Raw genomic sequence first — 12,685 nt, forward strand, 5'->3', positions numbered from 1 at the left:
GTTCAATAACTCATCCTCCATGACTCCAGGGCACAGAGTCTCTCAATTCACCTCCCTCTTCAGAAGTCCTAAATGACTTGCCTCTTACTCTTGTGCCTGTGAAACCCATTTCTAGATTTCTCACCAAGAGAAATATCCTCCCTGCATTTAGCCTTTGAGACTGCAAGTATTGTAAGCTTCAATGAGATCGCCTCTCATTTTCCTAAATGCTAAGCCATGTAGACCTATTCAATCCTTCCTTATGCAGCACACCCATCATCTTTGGAACTAACAGGTGAATTGTCATTACTCTCCCTCTGTGGAATGTGTGTCCTTTTCTAGATCAAAAATAAATCTAATTTTAAAGCAATCACGTTGTCCTTCCAGGATAAAGTATGCTACGGCCTGAAGCTTGCAATGAATGGGTGTCAAGTTCAGCGTGGCCAGCATCAAAATCAGAAACAGAATTAGATTTATTATCACTGACATATGTTGTGAAATTTGCAGCAGCAGTACAGTGCAATACATAAAATTATTATATATCAGAATAAAAAATATATTAAAAACAGTGTTTAAAAAGAGCAAAAAGTGAGATGGTGTTCATGTCCTGTGGCAGGGGAGAAGAAGATGTTCCCAGAATGTTGAGTGTGTGTTTTCCGGTTCCTGTAGCGCCATCCTGATGGTAGCAATGAGAAAAGGGCTTGTCCTGGGTGGTAAGTGTCCTTAATAATGGATGCCGCCTTCTTGAGGCACTGCCTTTTGAAGATGTTCTCAGTGGTGGGGAGGCTAGCACCCATGATAGAGCTGTGTGAGTTTCCAATCCTCTGCAGCTCTTTCCAATCCTGTGCATTGGCAGTGATACAACCAGACTGAATGCTCTCCATGGTACACCTGTGGTACTTGTGTGAGAGCTTGGTGACATAGCAAATCTGCTCAAACTAACCCCCCCCCCCCGTCTTTCTTCCCGGACCTCCTGTCCCATGATCCTCTCGTATCCCCTTTTGCCTATCACCTGTCCAGCTCTCGGCTCTATCCCTCCCCCTCCTGTCTTCTCCTATCATTTTGCATCTCCCCCTCCCCCTCCAACTTTCAAATCCCTTACTCACTCTTCCTTCAGTTAGTCCTGACGAAGGGTCTCAGCCTGAAACGTCGACTGCGCCTCTTCCTATAGATGCTGCTTGGCCTGCTGCGTTCACCAGCAACTTTGATGTGTGTTGCTTGAATTTCCAGCATCTGCAGAATTCCTGTTGTTTTCGAATGAAATATAGCCGCTGGAGACTGCAGGTAAGGATGGCTATATAGCACCCTCAACTTCTGAGGAGTCACAGAGAGAAACAAGTGAAGACCTTTCTCTTCAAGATCCATACATTCATCTAATCTCTGTAGCTTTAGAATCTATTTAATATTGTCCTGATTTCCGATAGAATACTTTATATTTGTATTCCCTTCTATGTAAGGTTAGCTCTAGTTCAGGGAGTTTAAAAGATAAGTATATCGAAGATAAGCTCTTGCCCCAGATGTTACACATGAAATCACTCCAGATCTCTACATCTGGAGTGGCACAGTGGCTTACACATTTTGAGCTTTAACTTCAGGTAAGGTAGATCCCATTACTGACAGTCTCTCATACATGCGTGCATATACACACACACACATACACACACACACACACACACACGCACGCGCACACCCCTATGCAATAATGTAAAATAAGTGATAATGTGTAACAACTGCCTTACATCTCTACCACCAACTTTGATGAAAATAAAATAGAGAGGGGTGTACAATCAGTGGCCACTTTATTAGGTACATGTGCACTCCTGCTCATTGATGCAACTCTCTATTCAGCCAATCTTGTGGCAGCAGGTCAATGCATAAAAGCACACAGACCTGGTCAAGAGGTTCAGTTGTTATTCAGTCCAAACATCAGAATGGGGAAGAAGTGTGATCTAGGTGGCTTTGACTGTGGCATGATTGTTGTTTCCAGGTGGGGTGCTTTGAGTATCTCAGAAACAGCAGATCTCCTGGAATTTTATGACCAACAGTCTATATAGAGTTTACAGAGAATGGTGTGAATAACAAAAAAAATCCAGTGAGCAGCACTTCTGTGGGTGAAAATGTTGATAATGAGAGAGGTCAGAGGAGAATGACCAGACTGGTTCAAGCTGACGGGAAGGTGACAGTAACTCAAATAACCACGCGTTACAACAGTGGCGTTCAGAAGAGCATCCGAGAATGCACAATATGTTGAACCTTGAAAGTGGCTGGGTACAGCAGTAGAAGATATTGAACATACACTTATTGGCCACTTTGTCAGGTATTGTGGCCTCTGAATGTATAACGGGCTATCATCCGATCATTACCAGTATTTTACATTACTGTGCATTCAAAATCTGTCCTGTTTTTAATTTGCCAGTAATTAGCAATGTAGACATTTCCCCATGAAGATAACATTAAATCAAACGTTACTGGAAAAACTGAAGGAAAAGGTTGCCTCCTCATTTTTATGCCATAATATTAACTAAATTTGGTGCTGGAATGCAGTTTTTGATGGTGTTCTATGTGACCTTTCTCCCACTTAAACATAAGTTTCTGGGGGCATATTGTTTCCAAGGAAAAGATCCAGAGCTCGGTTAAAACACTTCGATGTATTTCCTTAATTGGAATAGTTTTGTCAAAGGTCAGTTGGATTGTTATGTCAAAAATGCACCAGATCAGTCTGTCTTCAGTCAGTTCAGCAAGAACAGTACCTTGTGATAAAGAGCTAAATGTTTATGTAATGGTAACAAAATGAAATAATGTTCAAATTCAGGATGAATTTAGAATCACTCGATGGACTTGTGATACGGTGACCGCTTCACCTGAATCCTTTGTGTTCTGTGTGCTTTGGGGTCCCTGAGCAGCTGACCCCTTTGGCAGCAAAGTGAGATTTCCATTAGTCCTTTGCAGCAGAAGGGCGGTCCAGAAAAGACAATTTTTCACGTTGTCATGGGTCAAGAAGCTGCAGAGAAGATATTCTTCTATTCATGTTACACCTGCTCAAGCGATTGCAGCTGCAGCTTCAATGGGGGCGAAGAACAAGCTCGTATTCTTTAACAGATAACAACCTCTTCTCTCAGTTACCCACACACACACAATCTCCTTCTGACATTACTACTTTGACACTGCAGGTTTAAAAAAAAATAATTGTTTTCAAGAACAGAAGTTATTATTCAATAGTTCCCAGGATATGGCTGTCACTGACAATGCCAGCACTTACTGCTCACCCTTAGTTGTCCTTAATGTGAGAAGCTGGTTTACAGTCAACAACTTGGTAAGTCCAGAGTCACTCAAAGAACCAGATGTGTTGTTACCACAGTTTCACAATTGCCATTACTGATACTAACTACTGACACCTATTCTGAGACCAGCACCTAAGTGCCATTACAAAGAAGGCATCAGAGTGTCTCAACTTTCTTAGAAGTTTGCACAGACTCAGCCTAATTCTGCTCCTGTGTTTTATGGTCTTATATGATCTATAACCTTGACAAACTTTTATAGATGCACAGTGGAGAGTATCCTAACTGGTTCCCCAGCCGAGTATGGAAACACCAAAGGTCAGGCATGGAAAAGCCTACGGACTGTGTGGATACAGCCCAATGCATTGCAGGCAAAGCCCTCCCCACCGCTGTGTACATTTACAAGGAGCGCTGCCACAAGAAAGCGGCATCCGTCATCAAGGACCCATATCATCAAGATCATGCGCTCCTCTCGCTACTACTACCTTCAGGCAGAAGGTACAGGAACCTTAGGTCCCACACCACCAGGTTCAGGAACAGTCATTACCCTACAAGCATTGGGCTCCTGATAACTTCACTTACCTCAACTCTGAACTGTTTCCACGATCTACAAACTTAATTTCAAGGACTCTACAACTCATGTTCTCAGTATATTCTGTATTATTTGCACAATTTGTCTTGCTTTGCACATTGTTTATTTGTCAGTCTTTATATAGAGTTTTTTGATAAATTCTATTGTATTTTTTATTTCCTTGTAAATGCCTGCACGTAAATGAATCTCAAGGTAGCTTGATAAAAAAATTTACTTTGATGTTGACTTTGACATTAATGAGGATGTAGATTAGGGATGGTCACATTTTTTTATATCTACTAGAGCTGCATGATAGAAAGAAGTTGATGCTATTGTGGAACTGAGACATCTCAGCCAGTACTCAGCTATGGCCATACTCTTTAGTTGCGTTCTGTCCTCAACTTCACCACAAAATCGATGGGTTCATCTACCTCACTGCTATGCTTAAGAGAAATCAAGATGCTTTCAGAGCTGCTTCAAATAAAGACATCTGCACAAAAATCTAGAATCAGAGGCAGTGATGTTTTCTACCTGATGAGAGCTTGTCTGAACTCTCTAGTTTTGACCCTTAATAATCTTTAGCTAGCCCATGAAGATGGTACAATTCAGCTAATAATGAAATTTGTGTCAACATTCACCGGAACTGTTAGATCCACCCAGCTCCTCGATGTAATATCACTTCTGCATTAGGAACTTCCTTAATACTGGTTGCTTCAACTGGTGAGAAATTTAATAAATGGGATCCTGGATAGATCTTGGTTGAAACATCTGAGAAGGTTGCCAGCATAAAACACTAGGACACAGTACAGGCTCTTCTGTGATGGTGTTCTGCTGGCCTTACAACGTGCTCTAAGACCAATCTAACCCTTCCCTCCTACATAGCACTCCATTATTCTATCATCCAAGTTCCTCTAGTTTCTTAAATGTCCATAAAGTATCTGCCTCTATCACCACCCCTGGCAGGGCATTCAATGCACTCACCACTCTTTCTGTTTTTAAGAAAAACTTAACTTCTGACGTCACCCACCCCCATACTTCCCTCCAATCACCTTAAAATTATGCCTCCTTATATTAGCTGTTTCTGTACTGGGAAAATGTCTTTGGCTGTCCACTCGATCTCTGCTATATTATCTTAACATGGCTAAGTGTCCCAAAATGTTTTGCAAGAGTGTCAACTAGAGTGGAAGAAATTGGCATTGAGCCAAAGAGGAAAATACTAAGATATGATCAAAGGCTAAGTTAAAGAGCTATGTAAGCAATCACAAATAACTGGTTTGCTCTCCTTCCTGACAAATCCCTAGATCAAACCCTAACTGGCACTTTACGCTAATCTGCCCTGACTCCCACCTCAGCTGGTCAAACTGACCTCGCATTAGGCAATGTGTGCTGTAACAACAGTCAAGGCATTGCCATGCGGGTTTTAGTAAATTTTTGAATCCCATTTCAACAGGAACTTTCAATTTTGGCTTTTATCAATTCTTTCCATTTTTTCCCCTCTCACATAAACACTCCCACTTTTTTCTTTCCACTGTTGGACAAGTTATGTGCATCTGTCACATTAATCGTAGAGAAACACAGCATGGCAACAGGCCGTTCAGTCCATGGGTCCATTCTGACCACCAAGCACCCATTTACAGTAATCCCATTTTAATTTAACGACATTCACAGTTAACCCCGGACTCTGCCACTCACCTACATACTCTGGGCCCTTTACAGAAACCTAGCAACCCACACATCTTTGTGAATTAAGGATTAGGTTATGAGAACACTCAGTCCTCTTTTATTGTCATTTAGAAATGCATACATGCATTAGGAAATGATACAATGTTTCTCCGGAGTGATATCACAGAAAACAGGACAGACCAAAGACTATCACTGACAGAACCACATGATTATAACATATAGTTACAGCAGCGCAAAGCAATACCATAATTTGATAAAGAACAGTCCATAGGCATGGTAAAAAAAAGTCTCAAAGTCCCAGAGTCGATCGACTCCCGAGTCCCCGATAGCAGGCGGCAAAAGGGAGAAACTCCCTGCCATAAATCTCCTCCAGGCACCGTCAACTTGCCGTTAATTTGGAGCAAACTAGAGGAACATAGAACGTAGAAGATAGAACATTATCGCATAGTACAGGCCCTTTGGCCCACAATGTTATGCTGAGCTTTTAACCTGCCATAAGATCAATCTAACTCTCAAATAGCCCGTACTGCATCTGCCTCTACCAGCACTACTGGGAGGGCGTTTCTCACCCCCAGCACTCCCTGTGTAAAAAAAAACCTACCTCAATCATTCCTCTAATCCTTCTAAAATTATACCCCCTCATATTAGCTATTTCTGCCCTGGGGGGAAAAAGGCTCTAGCTATCCAAAGGAGCAAGAGGAAATCCACATGTCATGGGGAGAAGATGCAAACTACACACAGACAATGCCAGAGAGCGGGATTGAACCTGACTGAGTGAAACTGTCAGGCAGCAGCTCGACTAGCTGCACCTTGCTTCTACTTTCACTGCTAGATATTCCACAACAGACACAGTTTGGAACACATCTGAGGCTGATTCTAATTTAAGCTGACACCTATATTTATGGTGGATCTTTAAATATAACAGTGAATATTGGTTTATTTCTCTTTTCCTCCAGATAAAGCTGCTTAGGTCAACAGTGGCATCTTCACTACAGTACTCTCCACTCCCACCCCTTCCCCCCACCCCCCGCCTCCGCTCCGTGCCAATTTAACACACAGACTAGAGAAGAATTTCCTTTCTCTGTTCAGATCATTCTCAGAGTACTCAACTCTCCAACATAGAGAATTCCAGAGATTCTGAACTTGCTGAGATTTTTCTTTCTCATCTCTGTCCTAAATGATTGAATCCTCAACCAAACCTTCTCTTGGTCAAACCTGAAAATTCATTCAATTTTTTTTTTTGTCACTGGCTTCTTCGTAACTTTAAAAAATGATGAAATTACTAAATAAAGATATTTGTTAAAACAATTCATGGTGATATTTACAATCCAACTTACTGAAGAAATATATATTGTTTTAATTGTCTGTGGGTCTGATTAAAAACCCAAAGGTTCGTAGTTTCATTTTCCATTCTACTCATTGTTTGATTAATATGGGGCAGCAATATGGGAACAAGAGACTAGTCCACAGCATGGAGAGCTGAATCTAAATTCCTGGCTCTGTAATCCGTGTAGCACTGCAGGTAGGGGAAGGAGAGAGAAAATGCTCCAGTCTATATTGGTGATTGGATGGTGGAGTGGGTCAGCAGCTTTAAATTTCTAGCTGTCACCATATCGAATGACTTGTCCTGGGCCCCGCATATAGAATCACCAGGAAGTCGCACTAATGTCTTTACTTCCTTAGAAGGTTAAGTAGGTTCAACAAACTTATACATTTGTACTGCTGAAAATATCCAGATTGGTTGCATCATGGTCTGGTACAGCAATATGAATGTGCAGGAACCTAAAAGTTGCACAGGGTAGTGGACTCAGGCCAATACACAACCAAGAGAAAATCTGCAGATGCTGGAAATCTGAGCAACACACTCAAAATGCTGGAGGAACTCAGCAGGCCAGGCAGCATCTATGAAAAGCGTACAGTCGACGTTTTATGCCCGAGCTGTCGACTATACTCTTTTCCAATGATGCTGCCTGGCCTGCTGAATTCCTCCAGCATTTTGTGTGTGTTGCTCAGGCCAATATATAATAGGCACAGTCCTCCCCACCATCGATAGTACCTACAGGGGACACTGCCTCAACAAGGCCACATCCAACATGAAAGATGTCCACCATTTAGGCCATGCCATCTTCTTGCAGCTACCATCGGGAAGGAGGTAGAGAAGCTTAAAGACCCACTCCATCAAGTTCAAGAACAGCTATTTCCATTCAGCTGTTCAGTTCTTGAACTGACCTGCACTACTAGACTGTGACGCAGTAACCTCTATGATCACTTTGCACTAAAATGAACTTAGTTTTCTTTGCATAAACTAGGAAAATTAGTTTAATTCAGCATCATGGTCCACACAGACATCATGAACCGAAGAGCCTCTTCCTATGCTGAACTGCTGTCTATTCTCTGATACTTATGATTTACCTCAACTGCCTTTCTGAAACATTATGTGCAAATTATCAGACAGACTTCCCAAGGTCACATTTGGAAAATGAAATTCATTGGCTTTAAGATACTCTGAGATCTTCAGAGGTCACAGAAAGCATTATATACAGTAAATGCAAGTACCGTTAATTAAAGTCAGAAAAATGTTACAACGAGGAAAGAGGCATTTTGGCCCATCAGGTCTATGTAGATCAGCACGAGCAACTGTAAGACATATGTGCAGAATTAGGCCATTCAGCCCATTGAGTCTGCTCTGCCATTTAATCATGGGTGAGTTTTTGTTTAAACCCAGCTCTCTAGCCTTCTTCCCATTACCCTTTACCAATGCGGACCCTATCAATCTCTGCCTTAAATACACAGGATGACTTGGCCTTTACCACCCTCTATGGCAATGAATTCCACATATTCACTACCTCACTTTAGTTTAAAGGGACACCCTTTATTCTGAGGCTGTGCTCTTGGATCCTGGACTCTCCTACTCATGGAAACGTCTTCTCCATATCTACATCTGGGCCCTTCTGTATCCACTAGGTTTCAATGAGACCCTCCTTCATCCTTCTGAACTCCACTGAGTACAGATCCAGAGACATCAGATACTTCTCATAGCTTCTCACTCCTGCAATCATTCTTGTGAACCTCATTTGGACTCTCTCCACGGCCAGTATATCCTTAGTTAGATACAGACCTTAAAAGTTGCTCGCAATATTCCAAATGTGATCTGACCAATGCCTTATAAAGAACAATCCAGACTGTCTGACCCACCAATTCCCTTCCTCAAACCCTGTTATATATCTTTCCATCAGTAAGAAGAAACCCCTCCATAAATGCTCTCCTGATTTTAAATAGTTCTATCATGTCTCTCTTCACCCTTTTGTGTAGAAGGACAACTGCCGCTTATATGGACTCCTGTCTGTCCATATAACTAAGGTTGTTTGTTCCTGGAATCACATCAGTAATTCTCTTTTGCACCCTCCTCAAAGTATTGCATCCTTTGTAAAGTGTATTGTCCAGAATTGAGCCCAATACTCCAGATGTGGCTGAACCAGTAATTTATAATTGTTCATTATGTCTTTCTTGTTCTTGCATTATATGTATGTCACTAATTATGAAGCCCAGAGCTGGCTGTGTTTTTTTTTAATCTGGTGTAATATTTCATTGTTTTTTTTGTGAGACCTTGCAATGTGAAAAGTATCTGTTCTGTTTCCTACACTACAAGATTTTCCTCACTTCAAAATTAATTAACTATCAGTAAAGCTTTTTGACACATCAGAGCAGATGTGATATTAATGCCTCTTTGATCAGACTGGTGTACATTTATAAGTCAAAGCAAACCTCAACTTGGGACAAGTGCTTATGCTAACCTATAGTCATTGATCTCACTATCTATTGCCATCAAGGAGTCCACAATAGGGTCATTATTAGCTGGCTGAAAAATATACCTACCCCGCTCACTGCCAATCCTTTACCTTTACACCCATGGTACATGCAAAACAGTAGACACTGACTACATGTGTTTGATATTATTGATTCATTAATAACAACCCCACTATGGTTCATTAAGTTAAAATCATAAGGCAGGGGTTCCCAACCTAGGGTCCACGGACCCCTCGGTTAACGGTAAGGTTCCATGGCATTAAAAAAATTGGGAACCCCTACCAGAAGGCATAGGAGCAGAATTAGGCCTATTCAGCTCATCAAGTCTGCTCCACCATTCCATCGAGGTTAATCTAATTTTTTTCCTGAAACCCACTATCGTGCCTTCTCCCAGTAAAGTTGACATCCTCACTAGCGAAGAACCTGTGACCTCCACTTTCAATATACCCAATGACGTGGCTTCCACAGCAGTCTGTGGCAATGAATTTTGTAGATTCGCCACTTCTGGCTAAAGAAATTCCTCCTCATCTCTGTTCTAAAGGAATGTGCTTGAATTCTGAGGCTGTGCCCTTTGGTGCTAGGCTCCCCTGCCATGGGAAACATACTCTCCATGTCCACTCTATCTAGGCCTTTCAATAATTGATAGGTTTCATGAGATTCCCCCTCATTCTTCTAAACTCCAGCAGGTAAAGATCTGGAGCCATCATTTCACTGCCATACAATTATCTGACTGGTCATTTGACTTATTCATTCTCTCCAAACTTTTAATAGTCCGGACTCAACATCTGCCATGCAGACATGAGAGATCACTCTTCCCGCCAGTGCAACAAGCCCTTCATAAACTCATTCCATTAATAGCAACTACCTCCTGTACTGAACCATCAGAATCCAAAGGCATCAGCACCAATAACACTGTGATGTCCTCCCTCACAAACCTATCCAGAAACCTATTAAAACACCAGAGATTGCCTGCCTTTTTATCTGACTTTCAAAAACCATATTTATACTTTCCAATAAGCCCTTTAGATGGTATTCACTGTTTTATTTCTATACCCAGTCTTTAATATCTGGTCCTAACAGATTTGGGGTACAATTATAATCTAAACCATTAGGTAGGAAAGTGGCAGGACAGCTTTATTATCTCCAGGGAGTGAGATTAACGAGACGAGGGCATGTCCCGGATGGTGAGCATCCTTAGTGATGGATGTTGCCTTCATGAGGTGCCAACTCTGGAAGATACCCTCAATGGTCCCTATCTTAATTAATCTCATCTACGAGCACTTGGTCTGTAGTCTTCTGTTTCTTCAAGTGTTTTAAGTGCCAGTCCAGATACTGTTTAAATGATGTGAGAGCAACTTCATCCGCTTCCTTCTCAGGCAGCACGTTAGATTCCAACCACCCTCCAGGTGAAATATTTTTTTCTTAGATTCCCTCCAAACCTATGATACTTCACCTTATGTCTTTAGCCTCTGTGCAACAATTTTCTGGATAGACCATACGAACAGGAGCATAATTGGGCTATTCAGCCCATCAAGTCTGCTCCACCATTTGATCATGGTTGATTTATTATTCCTCTCAACCCCTATTCTCCTGCCTTCTCCCCATAACCTTTGTTGCCTTTTCTAATCGAGAATCTGTCAACCTCCACTTTAAATACACCCAATGACTTGGACTCCACTGCTGTCTGTGGCAATAAATTTTTCAGATTTCCCACCCTCTGGCTAAAGAAATTCCTCCTCATTTCTGTTCCAAAAGGGACATTCTTGTATTCTGAGGTTGTGCCCTCTGGTCCAAGACTCACACACTACAGGAAACAACCTCTCCACACCCACTCTGTCCAGTCATTTCAATATTCAATAGATTCCAATGAGATCCCACCCTCATTCTTCTAAGCTCCAGTGAGTACAGACCCAGAGCCCTCAAACGCTCTTCATATGTTAACCCTTTCATTTCTGGGATCATTCTCTGGACACTCTGGATGAGCAGAAGTCAATCGATGTACTTTCAGTAGGACAAATGATATCGGTTACTTTTGAGTTGCTCTGCTCAACATCAAACACATCCCTTGCCTCTCTACGAAAGATAATTTGGAGTGATTACAGACAGAGGAACACTTCTGACATTTATTCACTGTCACAAGCTGTTTGTGTACAGCAAGGCCTCACAAGCAACAAGATAAATGACCAGTTAATAGTATTTATTAATGGTCAAGAGAAAAGAATCAGACAGGTCAGTACAGAAATCTCCCAATTTTTCTGAATATTGCCAGGATGTTGCTTTAGCCAGCTAGAGAAGGGAAACCAAGTTGAAGCTTTCACCCAACAGTGTGATGTTTGTGCTACATTGGAGGGAGCCAGTCTTTTTAAAACTTCCGATAATGTGCAGATCTTGTGGGGTGTCTGGCACTCAGTGATGATGGTGATTGACAAGTAAACTTGGCAGTCATGGCAGTCAGAACTTAATGTGTCATTAGAAACTGAACTAAAATTTAGTTTTGTATCAGAAACAGTGGCAGTGACCACATTAGGGGGCCAACAATAATCTTGGCAAAGTATATGCATATGTCCTCATTAGTGAACAGTAAAAAAACCTTCTTTGTTGAAGAGAACCTCATCTAGAAGGCTATGGATTTGCAGCAATTACTTTGTGCGGTCAGTGTTGTCATACAATACGTTATTTAACTCAATTTCACATATCTTTACTTCTTTGTACATTTACTCAAATAATTTAGAAAACATACACCGAGAAAAAGTGAGAGTTCATCAGCTCAAAATTTGAGGCAGATACACCCCCCCCCCTGTATTTTACTTATTGAATCTTTGCGATTTCAATTCATCGTAGCAGTCTAAAGATTTGGTACGTAAAGAACGAGTAAGTTTCCAGCCTTGTTCACCTGATTGATATTAAACATATGATTTATCATTTACCTCAGCAACACAGCTGTTGTTTCTCCAGTACAAGATCTAAATTGGGACTGGGTGGAAAAAAAAGACTGATTAATTCAAATCACTTACAACAAATGAATTGACATCTCAGCAGGCTGTCTCACTTGTCCAGACTGTCAGTGATAAACTCATGAGGGGGTGCTGGAATTATTATGTTGAGATGGTTGGTGAGGGCTGTGTTGGGGGAGGGTGGCGTATGATGCAGTGTTGCTTTTACAACAACAATTTGCATTTATATAGTGCTCTTAATGTGGTGACACAGTCCTAGACAATAGAGAGGTGCAGTTATCAGAAAGAAATCTGACACCAAGACAAGGCAAATGATCAAAAGCTTGAACAAAGAAAACTTTTAAGTGACACACAAAATGCTGGAAGAATGCATAAGGTCAGGCAGCATCCATGGAAGGGAATGAAGAGTCAAT

General features: G+C 41.5%; 1 protein-coding gene across 9 annotated transcripts in view; it reads left to right on the forward strand.

The window, feature by feature from the left end:
* Positions 1–12,685, forward strand: part of sox5 (SRY-box transcription factor 5) — a 396,739-nt gene that overhangs the window by 56,670 nt on the left and 327,384 nt on the right. Inside the window, exon 1 of one of the 9 annotated variants that reach the window (XM_063072340.1) lies at positions 1,245–1,263. The exons of the other annotated variants lie outside the window; for them this stretch is intronic. The gene's annotated coding sequence lies outside the window, so the exon portion shown is untranslated. Of the gene's footprint in view, positions 1–1,244; positions 1,264–12,685 lie in introns of those variants that run through there. 9 annotated transcript variants of the gene reach the window in all.

Source organism: Mobula hypostoma, chromosome 20 (assembly GCF_963921235.1).
Source record: "Mobula hypostoma chromosome 20, sMobHyp1.1, whole genome shotgun sequence".
NCBI lineage: Eukaryota > Metazoa > Chordata > Chondrichthyes > Myliobatiformes > Myliobatidae > Mobula > Mobula hypostoma.